Consider the following 16,224-nt stretch of genomic DNA (forward strand, 5'->3'; position numbering starts at 1 on the left):
CGACAGAAATACTCATTTAATGAAAGTGCGATTTTTAGAGTGTTCCCTTCTAACACAATAACGAAAAAGCTAGATCACCAACTATATTTTACAATTAACACTCTGTAACGTCCCATAGTGCTTACAGTCATTTGAACCATTTGAATTAACACTCGATAGTTGAAAAATGCGTTTTTCGTGACATACTCCATATAATATTTCAATTTCTAAATATGCAACTGCCCTGGAAGTTAGTTTCTCTGGTTAGTATGTATTGTAACTACTATGACAAGCTGTTTGGCTCTCTTTCTTTTTGGACTAGAACATCCACGTCTACATCTATACTCTGCAGACCACTGTGATGTATTTCCTCTGTACCAATCATTTGAATTGTTTCCTATTCCATTCAGAAGTAGAGCGAGGGTAGAACATTGTCTAAAACCCTCCGTCCATGCTGTAATTAATCTAATCTTATCCTCACGATTCCTATGGGAGCGATACACTGGGGGTCCTGGATAGTTCCTACAGTCATCTACTAGAGTCGGCTCTTGGAACTCTGTAAGTAGGCTTTCTCAGAGTAGTTTGTGTATCTTCAACAGTCGCTCGCTTCAATTTCCTCAGCATCCTTGCGACACTCTCCCACGGATCAAACAAACCGCAGTCAGTAGTGGTGCTTCTTCTCTGGACCAGGATCTGTACAGAACAACTAATTTTGAAGCTAAAACCTTCCTGCTACTTTGTTGTTCAATTATTTCCAGTCAGTCTACACCATCTCACTGTTTACTTTTCGCCACTTCCTTTATCAAAGAAGATAAGATGCCCACATCAACAACAACAAATCCACTACAAACAGCGTCATTGTTACACAAAAATTTGAATCACCTGGGGGCATGCCATGTGGGAGTTTCTTCCCTGAAGAACTGATACATAGGTTACTTTCAACAGTGTGGCTTGCTTTGTTTGTGAACTGGTTGCCACGGAATTTCCTTTTATTGAATTTTTTGATGTGTGGCATAGTTCGTATTTATTGTACACTAAAGGATATGTACTTCCACAAATATATATAGCACTTGAGCAACAAACATTCAGTAACACGTGAACAAACTACTTCCGCGAAACAAAAGTAAATGCTAGCAAAGATAATTATTTACAGACACTAGAAACCTGCACTGTTACGAACATATACAACGTATCATACGTATAATGGCTGGAAACAGAAAGTTCACAGTTCTTTTCGAAATAATGCTGGTTTCTGTAACAGAAATAAAGGTGGGATGGCGGCATACATGACTGTAACTTTCAAATTTGGTATACATAGGTCATTTTTCATTTGAAAACCTATAATGTGCATGTCAATGTAATCAGGAAAGACTATAGAATTTAATATAGTCGTAAAAAATTTCAGTTTTTCCATCATTTATAATGTGACAGCACTGTGTAGCTATTGTTAACACTAGGTTTATGCGGCAACACTGCGCTTAGTTTATTCAGCTGCCGGTACATAGCTCGCTTAAGCTTAACAATAGAATTCCTTTTGCCATTTTGCTATGGTACTGTAGGATTTCAAAGGTCGGTCGACGGGAGACTGCTGAATCACATGTTGTGTTTGAGAAAAGTCTTCCGAGTTTGGCGATTTCTACCTACTGGAACGAGACACGACCGTGAACGAAAAAACAGAACTTATGATGCTCTCACTTTCTGTAGGTACGATCTGCTGTGTAACAGAATTCTGTAACTTGTGTTTTCTGTTTGATTAATATTACGGGAATTGCTGGTCGTTGTTCCTATAGATAGTTATACTCTGTTAATTAAATGCAGCCCTTGTGCCAATCACACTCGTGCTACTGCGGAATGGGAAAGCTCAACGTGCAAATTATTAGTCACCCCTACAGAAATCAACAGAAGCATAATACAGTGCCGGGTAATTCCGCACCTGGACTTGATAACCGCTTGGGTTTGGTTAGGAAGTGGGTCCAGAACGTTGTGCTTGTACGTCGCACCCAAGTTAAGCCAGTCTGAATGCGCAATTCCACCAAATTACGAGGATGCTGATGGCGTTTCGCCCGCTTTTCCGGGATGTTCCACAGATTTTCTGAGTAGTTCAAGATGGGTGATTTCGTAGGCCAGTCGAGATGTAATAGGGTGAGGGAGTGTTCAGAAAACCAGTCACATATTCTCACAACCCAATGACCTTCGCCGTTATTGTCTTTACGTGCCTGTGTGAGCAATGGCCTCTGGCGAGGTGACGGACTCCAAATATTAATTGCATGCCGTTCACGTCGCAATGTTCTCTCGCTAACAGGTTTGGCTAGGCCTTAATTCACTGATTTCAGTAATTTCTGTCGGATTTCGAGACGATTTTGATGCAAAAGCCATGGAGCACGCCTTCAGTTCCTCTCAGCCGGGATGTTTTTCCGACCTTAATTCTGACGTCGTGTTTCGCTGCGAGGTGTGGTACACCACAGCTTGTAGACACACACGAAAGATCAAAAATCCATCAATTTTATACACCGTATGCCCATGGGCATGGCCAAATACGGTTGCCCCTTTTCACGTCTCTGTCATGTCCTTACGTTTATCTATGTTCACATACAACTTCCGGTTGAAACACAAATGTCTCACAAATAGCTACTGCCTTACGCTCACGTATTTTGGAATGGGATCGTAACTGGATCTCCGTGTGGGTACTATCGAGATGAACCCTGCACTGATTAACGCAAGATAAGAAGGGGAAAAGGGAAACATCTCTATTGACGATTTCTGCATGGAATGTGAAGACATTGAATAAGAAAGGAAAATTAGAGAACGTGAGGGAACAGATGGAGGGACATAATAACAGTCTTGTAAATTTAAGCAGTGTTCGAAGGGAAGTGAAGGAGAATTTGAAGCTGGAGAGTATGACAGAATTTACGAAGGTTCGGAAAGCAAGGAAAATGGGGTTGGAGTTTTATACAACAACTAGACAGTAACAGATGGAGGATTGTTCCATTTAGTGACAAGAAGTCAGCAGTGAAATTAAACAGCAGCCCTATAGGTACATTAATTATTCAACTTTACATGCCACATCATATGTAAACCGAAAGGAAGTGGACATTATGAACAGACTGAGAAAGTCTAGGAAGAAAATTGGAAATAACAAGTAACAACTGTGACGATGGGGGAATACTGTATTTGGAAAGGGAAGAACAAAGAACATAGCTGGGGACTATGAACCGAGGAAGACCAGCGAAAGGGGAAAAAAACTGATGCCTTCAGTGATCTCTGGATTGCTGACAATTCGTTTAAGAGCTATCAACGAAATTTACACACGTGGAAAGTTCTAGGTGATGTTGCTAGATGTGAAATAAACTGTACTGCAATGAACTAAACGTTCATAAAAAGCATTAAGATGGCAAAACGTTTCCAGGAACAGACGCCAATACACACCATTATTTACTCCTAGCGGATATTAGGACAAATTTAAAGCATACTCAGATAAGACAACACACAAAGAAATGGGATGTTGGGATATTAAAGAACGAAAACTTTAAGAAAAAGTGACGAATTTGGAACGTGTAAGGCAAAGTGCAGGAATCACTGAAGAGTGAAGTACTTTTAGACGTGCTGTGTTGCAGGGAATAAAAATAGAAAATGGAGAAGTGGAAAAGGACAAGGAACAAGAAAGAGTGGATAAGAAGTGGTGGTATATTGGATAAAAATGGAAGAGCACATGAAATGGAAAAACGACAAGTCGGAAGAAGACTTAAGACAGTACGGAAAATTCAGCCATGAACTACGAAGGTTAACTGACCAGGCTAGAAACGACTGGATGCGGAAACTTCGTGAGGTATTAGGAGAATTTGAAAAGAAGGGAAAGTTGGAAGGACTGGACATAACAGTGAAATCTTTTAAAAAAGAGCAGTAAGGGAAATAGGTAAACAAAGAATATTAAATAAACATGAAAATAAGGCAGTAAGCAAGTAGAGGAGAAGAGAGTTTCAATGTATTACACATAGGTAACAAAAGTCGTGAGATAACTCCTAAGGTCGTATCAGATCGACTTTTGCACAGTGTAGTGCAGCAACTCGACGCGACATCGGCTCAACGAATCGTTGGAAACCCCTGCAGAAATTTCGAGCAATGCTCCTCTATAGCCGTACATAATTTCTAAAGTTTTGTCGGTGCAGGATTTTGTGCAAGAGCTGATCTCTCGATTATGTACCATAAATGTTTGAAGGGATTCATGGAGGCTAATATTGGTCCTCAAATCATTTGTTCAAATTTTCCAGAATGTTCTTCCAACCAGTCAGGAACAATTATGGACCAGTGACATTGCACACTTTCATCCATAAAAATCCCATCGTTATTTGGTAACATGAAGTCATCAGATGGTTGCAGATGGTCTCCATGAGGCCCAATATAATCATTTTCAGTCAATGATCGGGTCACTCGGACCAGAGGACCCATCCGTACCATGTAAACAAAGCCCACACCGTTATGGAGCCGCCGCCAGCATGCACAGCGCCTTGTTGAAAACTCGGGTCCATGGCTTCATGGGGTATGCGCCATATTCGAACCATACCATCAGCTCTTACCAACAGAAATTGGGAGTCATCTGACCAGGTCACAGTTTACCCATCGTGTAGGGTCCAAGTGATACGGACACGAGCCCAGAAGAGGCACTGCAGGACATGTTGTGCTGCTAGCAAATGGGCTCGCGTGTGTCAGATGTTGCCACAGCCTGTTAACGACAGATTTCGCCACATTGTTCTATGGATACATTCGTTGTACATTCCACATTGATTTTTGCGGTTATTTCAAGCAGAATGCTTGTCTATGAGCACTGACAACTCTACGCAAACACCACTGCCCTTGGTCGTTAAGTGAAGACCGTGTAATGTAATAAAATAAAAAAATTTATTTGTTTTGTGACTATTAGTGCAATGTAATGAAATAAAATATGAGCTGTGACTTATATAAAAAAGAAACACACATTAATGCAATGGCTCAGCATAAACGAGAAATAACTAATGTAGCAATATTATTAACAGTGTAATATGTTGTTTACTTTAGCCCGATGTGTGTAAGCACTCAGTAAACTAGCTCAGTTCTCAGGGTAGTTACGTAATCGTCGATAATTAATTGTCCTTTTCTTATTTACCAACACCAGAGAATGTTTGCCAAGTCTGTTCGATGCACACTACTGTAATACGTAACTTCATCGTGGTTTCGTCTTGATTCCCCAATATAAGATAACAAGAGTAGCATCTACAACTGAAATCCTATTATGGAACTGGAATCCTGTGACCAGACCTGTTCTGCCTGGGATGTTATCTCGCTGTGTGAAGAAAATCTGTGATTAAAATTGTTAAACTATTACTAGGTGCGTCCGGTTTCGTGGGATCTGAAATAAAGTTAATTGTCCTAACCGACGGCACATCTCGTAGATGAGCTAAACGAAAAATGTTAAAGATTTTTCTAAGATGGCGCCTAACAATGAAAATTCTTTGTTAAGACCCATGTCTACTTAAGACACTCTAGGTATCAGACGATCAATTAATTGACCACATACACAAAGTTGTTTTGACAAAATAGCCATTATATTTTTCGGGTTTTAAGTACAACTTACATTATCAGCTGGTACAGAAACATGAGCTTTACCCAAGAACGTCCTCTTAGGTCCGAATCCAAGCAGATAAGATAAGCGAATGACAAAGGAAAGATAGCTCAAGAGCTAGCGCAAGAGATAGTGCAAGAGTCCATGGAATAAGATGTCCATTGTAGTTCTATCTCTTCATCTTTGGCGTACTTGTCGATTATTTGTGAAATTTATCTTAATATTTAGTTTACATTTTTTTTAAACCCAAGTCCACCCAGGGGAAACAGTACAATGGCCCCCTTGTATGGCTGGGTCAAAATCCAGACGATTGTACATGCATGTTTATTCAGTTAGTTTCTAAAATTAGTTTGTGTGTGTTATCATTTAATATGCATGTTTTCTCAAAGTGTAAGGGAGAGCAAGTATAATCTTCTTATTTGTGTGAAAGAAGTTTCAGTCTGGAAAAATGTTGACTAACCTTACGGAAAACGACTTATGTTAACCCCCCCCCCCCCCATTCGGGTTCACGGGCATGGGAAAGCCGGGAGTCCAAAACCAGCCCAGGGTCTTCGAACTATTATAACATAACATTTATCCAGTGTCTCAATAATACATCACAATCTGAATATTGTTATTGCTTAAGGATATACTAATTGAATGTTTACCAAGTGCATTGGGTCGGAGAAAAGGTACAATAAAAAAATACACTGACAGTAGTTACATATTGATACATGTTACATAAATTTCTCATATGTGACGATCGGAGTGGCAGACACACTTTGACTCTTATAATTGGAGCTTGCTGCCACAACACACGCACCCATCACACACAATACACGTCGCCGATAGTTGATTCTCCGCAGTGGCGGCGCCGGTGTAACGAAGATGGTGGCGCGGCGATGCTGCACGGGATGAAGCTGCCTGGCGCCCCCCAGCACGCTCACTGAAGGCCAGTTCCCACTAGGGCTGCCGCGCGTCAGCGGCGTGGTTGCCATGGAAACGGCGTCAGCGGCACGGCAGGGCGGGCTCTGCGTCGCGGTTTGACCATGTCGAACCGCTTCCGCTACCGCGTGCCGCGCTCCAGGTGCGCGCCGCCAATCACAGAACGCGCTGAACGTGACGTCAGGTGCGGAACTCCGGGCCACACGAACTTTCGCCGAACCGCTGGCGCGGACGCGGCCTCAGCTATGAAATACTTATCATCCAATTCCAAGGAAACTATTCGGTAGAAAAATTTGATTCTTGGGCATGTTACAGACTGATATCTTCTCTCGATAAAGGACCGAATTTCTTTTCGTTATTCGTCGTGGTTACTTGCTGTATCGCATTTACGTAAACCTTTATACGAAATTTTAATGAGTGTGCAGAGGTAAAAATGCATTGCGTGGACTTTGCGTATAGTTCATTTTCGGTAATACATTATTGCGTATGAAATTTAGTCAACATATCGAAATTGTTTTTAAAGCTGAGAGCAGAACGATAGCTATCACCGTTCTCGAGATATTGGATGATATGTCGGCGGACGGGCTGTGCGGTGACCGCACGCGGGTCGCTCGCGATGCGACTGATACTTTCGTCCATCTCGTCGTAAACCAGGCCCGGCCAGAAATACTGCACACGTGCGGTGCTCCTGCACATGTGCAACTTCCGGGTCACAGCGTGCACGCCGCAGCCGTCAGCGTTCATGTAGTGCATGTTTCTACACACAGATGTCGGTTTATCCACTTGCTGGGATACTCTGTACCGGCGCATTCTAGTGCTCTTTCCACAGTTTGCAAACCAACCATGGGAAGGTATTTCGTGTATTAAACATTTAAAATACTGTCACAGTCTACTCATAGAGACGTCTACTTTTATGTTAACAGTTTAACCCAGTGAGACAAGTAATACAGTTAACAACCGTGGGTTTTTATTAAGGCAGCTTGACTGACGGCACGTAAATACGCGTAATGTTTTTGATCTAGTATTTAAGAAAGAGAGCACTTAGCGACTTCCAACGAACCTTATTCATGATTTCAAATAACATCAAACTAATGCAAGGTTTCCTATAACTAATTCTCGGTGCCCTCAGTTACACCCACGTAGTTTCTGTTTCACTGTCCTCTGAGCAGAATGATAACCGCAGACCTCTCGATGATCACCTGTTATTTCAATATCATTATTGCTATATCTTTCATCAGTTCCGTCTGAAATCTGCATAATAACCGACAATTAGATGAATGTTTGTTTTATCAACTTCAGCTGAGCATAGCCCTTCACACACTTAAAAAAACCGTAATTGTAAGTATACATTGGAACAATCGGTTTAATGACCAATTTTACTGATAATAATGTAACATGGAGCAGAATGAGTCAATAATGCACAGTTAGTAAACAATAATTTGTGATTATGAAAGGAATAAATCCAAACATGTTTATCACTCTTCATGAGAAATGATATGGTTCATATCAGGCACAAAAGCACGGCTCATTAACAAACACAAGCAGTTGCTAAGATTTTCATCACTTATGCTTGATCGAAACCTTCATTTTAATCACCGAGAAAAATCTTTCACAAACATATGTCGACCCGAAGATGGACATAACTCTCGCGGCTTCTCGGTGCAGGGGTGGAAATTCTTGTTGTGAAAAAATTTCGTAGAATTCTTTTGTACTTCTCACTGCAAAGAACTTGTCCTTCAGTCTTGTATTGCACTGTAGGTCGATCTGTAGATCAGTCGGAACATCTTCAACTGACGACGCGAACGGTCGAGCAAAGAGGCGAATGACAGGAGACAAACTCGTAACATCTGTAAATCGTGCTCGAAATTGTTCCTTAATTTTTACAATTATTGACACGTATTCTTGAAATCTGGCACTTTCATAGACCAGTCCAAGAGTTGGGAAATGTGCAGTGTTTTCTGACAATAGCTGGCTCTCCCAAAGCGCAATTCCAACATGTCAGAAATTAAATTATTTTCACCTTGCAAACTGACGTTCAGGCTGTTCATGTGAGACGTAATGTCCACGAGAAATGCAAGGTCTGATATCCAACAAGGGTCTTCCAACATAGGTTCACTTTTTCCCTTCCCATGTAAGAATGTTACTATGACCAAACGTAAATCAAAAAATATTTTCAGCATTTTACCTCGACTGAGACAGAGTACTTCGGTATAGTAAGGTATGTCGCCGTACTCCGCTCCTAATTCCTCCAAGGACAGCCGAAACTGGCGATGCGTAAGCCCATGTGTCTTCAGATAGTTTACAGTACGCACTGCAATTTGCATGACGTTAGCTAACGTTACTGATTTTGCACAAAGTGCTTCTCGATACAGAATGCAGTGAATTCCATGCAACGTCTCGTCTGTGCGCCGTAGCTTTTTGCGCATCCGTGCTATGAGTCCTCTCTGATGGCCTTGCATTGATGGTGCTCCATCTGTGGTCACTGAGACTAACCGATTCCAGTCCATACCGACACCATCAATCGCTTGCTCGACAGCTCGGAGTAAGTCCGCACCTGTAGTAGTCCCTTTCAAAGGTACTAAGTCCAAAACGTCCTCTGTTACACAAAGTGTGTTATCGACACCTCGTATATATATCACAACCTGGGCTGTATCTGTAAGACCTATTGCTTCATCGCCGGCAGGAGTGGCTGAGCGGCTACAGGCGCTTCAGTCTGGAACCGCGCGACCACTACGGTCGCAGGTTCGAATCCTGCCTCGGGCATGTATGTGTGTGATGTCCTTAGGTTAGTCAGGTTTAAGTAGTTCTAAGTTCTAGGGGACTGATGACCTCAGATGTTAAGTCCCATAGTGCTCAGAGCCATTTTGTTGCTTCATCGAGCGCAACAGAGAAAGCAACGAACTCTTTAGCCTTATTCATTAACTGGCTGAGCACTCGCCGGCCATAGCACTGATACGTCTTATCACTGTTTGTTTGGATAGACTGATTTCTTGAAACCTGCTAACGTTCGTGGTACACACAAGTTCTGCAGCATCAATCAGACATCCTTTCACAAACTCCCCTTCGGAAAAGGGTTTCCCAGATTTTACAATTGTTAATGCGATTTTAAAACTTGCTCGCAGTGAACATTTAGTGTGGTTGTCATTCTGGAAAATTGAAAACAGTACATTCTACAGCGTAGAGTAAAATAGACATAAATGTAACACAAGAATCTAAGAGTTCAAGAGGTATCAGTTACTTTGACGTACTTTAAAATCGAGTTGACGTGTCTCATCCATTTTTTTAAGGACATTTAATTTTGCTTGCCGTTCTTCACTGTTGAGTACACTACACTCGTCTTTGTGATATGTATATGTATTGTATTGTAGTGCCTATTATTTGGCGGCACAGCAAACACTGTGAGTTTTCGCCAACGACTACAAAAAAGAATTGCTGTTCCCAGTCATTTTTAAACGACTGAGAACATAGATCTCCCGTCCTTTGCTTTTTCATAGTACCTGCCATTTCTCAGTACTTCTCTGTTACGGTTACGGTTACCAGGGGTAAACGAGACTGGGTATGTTGCGCTCTTGCTTGTACCACATAAACAGGGAAGTGGAGCCGCCGCCGTTCATTTAGGACACATGTCTAATAACAGATGTCGCTGTCGCACACGTGCGCACATGTGCAGCACTTCCGCACGTCTGCACACTGTGCAGCGTTTGGCCGGCCCTGTCGTAAACCATGTGGTTGTATCAACTGCAAATTTCGTAAACGATTCAAGAAATCTAAACGTGTTTTTTTGCAAACGGTAACTTGTAGTAAGTCATGTATTTCGTCGCATGATAAATATCCAAAATATGTTTATCTACCGAGATATGAAAGAAACTACAGTTTTTCGGAAGGGATAGATGAATTTTTTTAAATGGCATTTAATAGCATGTGGAATGAGAAGTTAAACCGAGACTAATTTGCTGGTATGTCGTAAGATGTAATTTGCTAAGTATCCACAGCTTCCTTTGGAAGTAGCAAACGTTTTTTTCTATATCCAGGGTACTTTACCGGTTCAAGACGCGTTTCGCCTTTTACTTTAAGGCATCTTCGGTAGAATCTAGAATGATTCAGTTTTGTTTTGATATGTGATGCTTGCAGATTATAAAACAGTTCACTTTTTTTTACGTGAATAACTGATTACTTACAATGAATCGAGTTTTTGGCGGACATCTGCGTTTCCCCTCACCTGGTCACATGCTAGAGGTTGAACTAAAGCTTAGTTTGTGGAACATAAGCACATTTTCATGTTTGATCTTTTTTCTTCTGTCACTAGCTGTACACATTTTACCGAAAACACTGAATTGAAGTCGTAACTAGTGTGTTCACCTTATGTCCCTTCCTGTTTGGTTTGTTTACGTACATGTTGCCAACCTAAAGAATTAGATGCTGAAAACTAATGTTTGTTTATTTCTGTTCTCCTTATATCTGTATGTGTGTGTGGCTAGCCAGTGATAGTTATAGAAAGTTGAAAGTGAATGCAGTAGTTGTCAGACAGTGGTTGAAAGATTTGGTGTTCAGCTGATTTCAGTTTCGGTTTAAATGTTTTGTGGAGGAGTGCATGGAAGAGTAAATTCACTGCTTACAGTAATAGATAAAATAGTAGTATAGCATTTCAACATATGATTATTATCAGAATACTATCACCCAACCCCTTTGTCCCCATTCGTTGACGCCTCATAATATGTCCTGTCAACTTACCCATCTTGTAGTCAAAGTTGTGAGGTAATTTCGTCTTCCTCCTCTATTTAATTCCGTTCCCCTTCTTTAGTTACACGATCCTCATATCTAATCTTCAGCATTCTTATTGATCACCACGTTTTGAAAGTGTCTATTGTCTTCTTGACAGAACTGTTCATCGCCCACATTTGACTTACATACAAGGCTGCACTCCACACAAATACCTTTGTAAAATAGTATCCAACCATTAGAATTTATATTCGATGTGAACAAATTTCCTTTTTCAGAACGCTTTTCTTGCTATTCACTGACTTCATTTTATATCGTCTCTACTTCTGCCATCTCAATTACTGCTTCCTTTTCAAGTCATTGAAGTCTTAGAAATGCAGTTTGGTTTCGGTACAAGTTGTAGATAATCTTGTGGCCCTGTGTTTTATCGATGACATCTCCAGAACTTCAAAGAATGTTTTAATGAAAATTGTCAAAACCTTTCTCTAAACATGCAAATGCTATAAACACAGTTTCGCAGTTCTTCAGTGTGTCTACTTAGTTAAGTGGTAGGATCAGTATTGCCTTGCGTGTTCAGACATCTCATAGGAATCTAACATTGTACTTATGTTGGTTTGTACAACCCCTCCCCCTCTCCTGTCTACATATTCCTTCGACTATGTAGCCTTCTCTCATTTGCTTAGTTCTGGCTTTGCCAAATGAGTTCTTGATAGTTGCTTCTCCTTTGAGCAAAGTTTTCTTTGTTCTTTCTCATTTTCATTCCCTTATGTTTTCCAAGCACATAATCGCATTGCAATTTTGGACTTTCTGTCGACGTCATGTTTAGACATTTCTATTTCCTATGGCCTACTTTATTTGCTGCATTTTTATATTTTTCCCTCGTGTAAAATTTAATATATCCTGTGTTATCTAACGATTTCTACTGTAGCTTCTTCCCGTTCACATACTCTGCTGCACTGACCACTTCTTCTCTCAAAGATATCCGTTCGTATTCTAGCGGATTCCTTCCTCTGTTTCAGTCAGTCGTTGCATTACGGTAACTTTAAGATTATCGAAAAACTGTGGATCTTGGCTTATTCAAGTTCCATTTCCTTAATTTGCCACCGTTTACTGTCTCTTTAGTTGTAAACCGCAGCTCGTAAACAATAAATTATTGTAGGTTTGCGTCTGCACCAGGAAATGTCTTATAATTTAAAATCTGGTATTGAAAACTTTGTTCCAAATATGTATTATTCTTTCATGATTCTTAAGCAAGGTGCTGGCGATGCTCTGTGCGAAATTCTATCTGGTGGCTTCCACTTTCATCCCTTCCCCCCAAGCCTTTGTGTTCTTACTGTTTTCCTGTACCTGCTACCGTATCACATTTTAAATTTTTGTCTCGCTTAACTATCTGAATAATCTCTTTTGTCGTACATTGTTTCAATGTGTTAGGAGATAGTGAACAATCATGAACAGTAGTCATCAAATCTGTTTATGGTGAAATGAGAAAACATGAATAATGAAATATGTGAAAGAGTACATTGTACAGAATGTGAAAACATGGTATGTCTTCACACAACTTCGTCTTTCCTTCATGTGGGTGTAGGATGTAGTTAATCAAACGCAGCAGGCGTTTCGGTGGGTCCCGCCCCGTACCTCAGTGGCTGTCCGTCATTGGCTACCGCTAGCGTCTGCCGCCTCCAGATGGGAACGCTAATTCCTCGAGCCGCCGCGTCAAAGCGGAAAACGCTTGCCACTGCCGTTGACGCATGACGCGCTGCCGCGCTCTAGTGGGAACCGGCCTCGCAGGCATGGGAAAACTGGGAGTCCAAAACCAGCCCAGGGTCTTCGAACTATTATAACATAACATTTATCCAGTGTCTCAATAGTACATCACAATCTGAATATTGTTATTGCTTAAGGATATACTAACTGAATGTTTCCCAAGTGCATTAGGTCGGAGAAAAGGTACAATAAAAAAAATACAGTGACAGTAGTTACATATTGATACATGTTACATAAATTTCTCATATGTGATAATCGGAGTGGCAGACACACTTTGACTCTTATAATTGGAGCTTGCTGCCACAACACACGCACTCATCACACACAATACACGTCGCCGATAGTTGATTCTCCGCAGTTGCGGCGCCTGTGTAACGAAGATGGTGGCGCGGCGATGCTGCACGGGACGAAGCTGCCTGGCGCCCCACAGCACGCGCACTGACAGGCGGTTGTTGAGCGCCGGTCGTTGGCCCCCTGGTCAGCTGTTTCACCTCTGCTTGCGAGCCGTCTCCGAATCGTGTTCGTTGAATGCGCGTGAACGTGAAATAACCCATGCTACCATTAGTGTTAACTAATTCCGTAACAGATGTTAACGGCTAGGGGAAAAGAGAGTTATTCCAAGTTCATTCATCCAATATTCATTCACGAGTGTTTGTTTCAATGTTCTGTAACGTATTCAGGACACGATGTGTTTTCTGTCAAATTCCTTAGAAAATTATACAGTTTACTACTCCGTGACTAGCTAAGTTTGACACTCATAGAATGTCCTGTGAACTTTTTTAGTCACTTTACATAAACTCCAATTCTGTACCATCGTCCGCAACACGCACGTACGCAGTTGTATAACACACACTGAGTTTTCTACCTTGTCACTATGGTTGGTGTCCAAAGGTGGATTCACTTTGGTTCACACTTCCTACCGAGTTCCCCGCGTAAAGCATTTAGCTTCACACGATATTACCATCCATATTACTTCGTTTAGTCATCTTTGCTGCACAGCTATAGCCTTCACACATTAACTATTTAAAACTACTTTTTTATATCAGAACAAAATAAATTACTATGTCAGTCGTCAAACTCGAATTGTAGAGTCTTTTTCTCCTTAAATTGTTAAGTGATAAACAAAATGCACATTGACACAGTCTTGATGCGTTTGCTAGCACTTTTTTTCTTTTCTTATATAGCACACGCTGATGCTTCTACAACTGACATTGTTTCACATATACTGTCTATTGAAACATTATTTATCTTGTTAAAATTGACATTACATTTTCAGTTTGGCAAGTCATGACATTAACATTTTGCCCACATTAGGATTTGATGTTATTTATAAGATTTTGTCATCAACTGTCCTCAACCTTTCGTGCCTAAAGTAGACCTTGGGCCATCTGGACTGCCGATCCTCAGGCAGTTACATGTGTGTTATGAGCCATGCATCACAGATCCACACCCTTAACTATTCTAAATTTTAAGTGAGGAACCGTTTGCCGTAAGACCAGGTGTCATCTTCATGGATACAATCCATGTTTTCGTACGCTTCATTTCCTGATAGACCTCATCCTTACACTTGGAGTCATGAAGTTACTTTCTCTGCATGAGATGCTCTCTATAGTTCTCAATACTGTCCCCCGGACGCATGCAATTACATGGCTGAAGGCCACTACTGGACGAAACAAACTGTCATGAGGTCTCAATAGTGTTCTTACGTAATCATAATATGCTTGTTTATATTCACACACCTAGAAGTCAATTATTACTCACTATTTCACATCATTATTTCCCATGTACTCTGGCAAGTTCTTGATCACATAACATTAAATCACATTTTATTTACTAAACTTGGGTACTCACAAAAAATGCACAAGAAATTCTTATATTAGTATACACACAAAACTGACAACTGTCTTTTAATTCTACCTTCAATGCAAGTTATTCGATGCTACTTCTTATTGTTTCGAAATCAAGTTCATCCTTCAGACTGAAGGTCTTATTACCAACATATCTTATTTTAAAAGTACAAAAATATCAATGATATTGACACATGAACATAAAATTTCTCACTTACTAAAGTAAATTCTGGTCCTAGCACAGTGTCTAATGCAGAGATCAATACACCCGTGCTGACATTCAAGCCGAATGGAAGCACGCGAAATTGGTACGTCCTCCCACCACAAACAAAGGCAGTATATTTCCTGCATTGTTCTGTTAAAGGGACCTACCAATATGACATTTTCAAATCGATACTTGATAGAAACATTACTCCATGAAACTTCTTTATTTGTTCATCCAGGTTTTCTGGCCTTCTCCTTACTGGTATTATAATTTTGTTGATGTCTCTAGCATCAAGTACCAATCTGATACTCCCATCCGCTTTTCCCACAGCTAGTAAGGCACTACTATAGGGAGAAAGGGACGTGTCAATGATTCCCCAATCCAATATTTTCTTTATTTGCTTCCACACAGCTTCACGTTTACTCCACGGCACGGCATAAGTAGCATGACAAAACATCTGATGCGGATATACCTGCATATCACATACGTAGCCCTGAATTATTCCGGGTTTTCCCGAAAATGTGCCAGCGTAATCACTCAATAATTTAGAGAGCTCATGCTGTTGCTCATCGGTTAATATCCTGACTCCTTAACCTTGGATTGAATCTCCTGCCGTATCTGAACGACTTCTTCGTCATATTGCTCATTTGTTTCAGGATACGCCTTTAGTGGTACATTATCGTGAATATTGAGTACAAAGAGTTCTACTTCTATCTTTTCGAACCACCGACAATACCTATTGTACCTTGCCATTGTTTTAATCAATGGTAATTGCAACTCCTTGGTAGGCGTTCGCAGGAAGCACAAGCCCTGAGGGATGTCGATTATAGCATTCCTTTCCCTCAGGATGTCCCATCCCAGGATGCAAGTTCCAGATAAATTTTTAACAATGAGTAACGTGCATAATATCGTATCATTTCCTATTTCTAATCCTGCCTGCACCTGGGCCTTGACACTTCGTGCCTTTACCCTTTAGCCCCCTCGTAATTTTACAATTTTGAACCGGCAACGTAGGCAGTCTTTTATTGTCGTTAATAACGTTAAAGAAATCCTCAGACAATACTGACAGAGCCGCTCCTGTGTCAATCAAAACCTTAGCAAGTGCACCGTTTACTTTCACGTGTACTGCGGCCTGCACAATCTCTGTTTGCTGCTCAGAATCTTTACGCGGTTCGGTGATTAATTCCTCC

The 16,224-nt window shown here is 40.9% G+C and overlaps 1 protein-coding gene across 1 annotated transcript in view; it reads left to right on the plus strand.

Annotated features, from left to right (window-relative positions):
• LOC126092926 (cytochrome P450 4C1-like) overlaps positions 1–16,224 on the plus strand; it is a 219,966-nt gene that overhangs the window by 135,180 nt on the left and 68,562 nt on the right. The window lies entirely within an intron of this gene.

Source organism: Schistocerca cancellata, chromosome 7 (assembly GCF_023864275.1).
Source record: "Schistocerca cancellata isolate TAMUIC-IGC-003103 chromosome 7, iqSchCanc2.1, whole genome shotgun sequence".
Lineage (NCBI taxonomy): Eukaryota > Metazoa > Arthropoda > Insecta > Orthoptera > Acrididae > Schistocerca > Schistocerca cancellata.